Below are 1,314 nucleotides of genomic sequence, written 5' to 3'. Positions count from 1 at the left end.
ACTTCCTGTGTAATTAGGTTGCGGCTAAATCGCCACCAACCATCGACGTGTTTGTGTGTGTGTGTGTGTAAGTCGTCATTTTGTCTCAGATGAGTGGCGTCACTGAGCTGTTCAGGTGAGGTGTGACTCATTCAGAGTCAGGTAGAAGGATGTGTTAAACACAGGGGAGCTGCAGCGGCCAGTCAAAGAGTCTCCATGTGTTTGTCAAAGGCTGTCCTCCAACAATGCAATCAACACTCAAACACACTTACACTCATGTTCTTCTTTAACTACAGGCCTCTAGCTGTGAATGCGAGTTCATGCACTGGTTTTAGAGTCCTGGGTGTGTGTTTGCTGTGTGCTTGACATTTTCCTCTTGTGCTGTTATTGAGTTTGTCAGGTTAATTGAGTTTTAAAGGGACAGTGACAGAAACATCCGCATGTCCTCCTGCAGGGCTTACGCTGGGATGTTAATAACTTATATTAAGTGCCGCTGTAATTACAGGTCTGATGTCAATTGTCAACAAATTGTGGGGATCGTAGTCGCTCTCTCTGACACATGCACATATATAGTCAAGCATGCATACAAACGAACACTTATGCACACACACACACACACAAACAGATATTTTTAGCTACTTGGTTATGTAGACTCTTACTAGACTCTTGATAGCTTTGGGAATCTAAAGTCTACAGTCTGCAGTACAGATGTTATCTTACAACATGACAACATGTTGCAATTTACTACATTTAAAATATAATAAATATTCTAATAAACAGTTAATATTAATATCATGGAATTTTTACATTGAGTACGTTTGCCAACACGTCAAAATAAGTGTACTTTAAAGCGTGACAAAAGTTGATTAAAGCAATATGTAACGGTGGTGGCTGCCCTAGCATAAATAAACTGTATTAAGGAAAATATTCGGGCGCCAGTCAGGTTTTAACCCTGACAATTTAAATTAACCCAGGATAGCCCAAAAAAAAGAAACCACCTGTTACACTAAAAAAAAAACAATCCAATTAATAATTCAGAAGGGGAATTTATTCCATAATGTCCAAGAGAAAAAAACGTGTTTGAAAAAGGTCATCAAAAAAGAAAAAGAAACAGTTCAAAACTTTATTTCACTTCACACGTGAAATTGAGATACATGAAGAAAAGCGCATCATTCTATTATTTTCCACAGTGGCAGTTTCACGTCCACGTTCATTCATAAATTGACCATAGAAAGAGAGAGAAAAAAGGAACATTAAATAAAAATTGTTCATATTTAAGAAAACAATAACAACATCAAACAACAGTCTTAAAGAGCAAAAGTAACATTTGCATAA

Source organism: Sinocyclocheilus anshuiensis, unplaced genomic scaffold (genome assembly GCF_001515605.1).
Source record: "Sinocyclocheilus anshuiensis isolate Anshui unplaced genomic scaffold, SAMN03320099.WGS_v1.1 scaffold979, whole genome shotgun sequence".
Lineage (NCBI taxonomy): Eukaryota > Metazoa > Chordata > Actinopteri > Cypriniformes > Cyprinidae > Sinocyclocheilus > Sinocyclocheilus anshuiensis.
Note: the sequence above shows the minus strand (reverse complement) of the source record.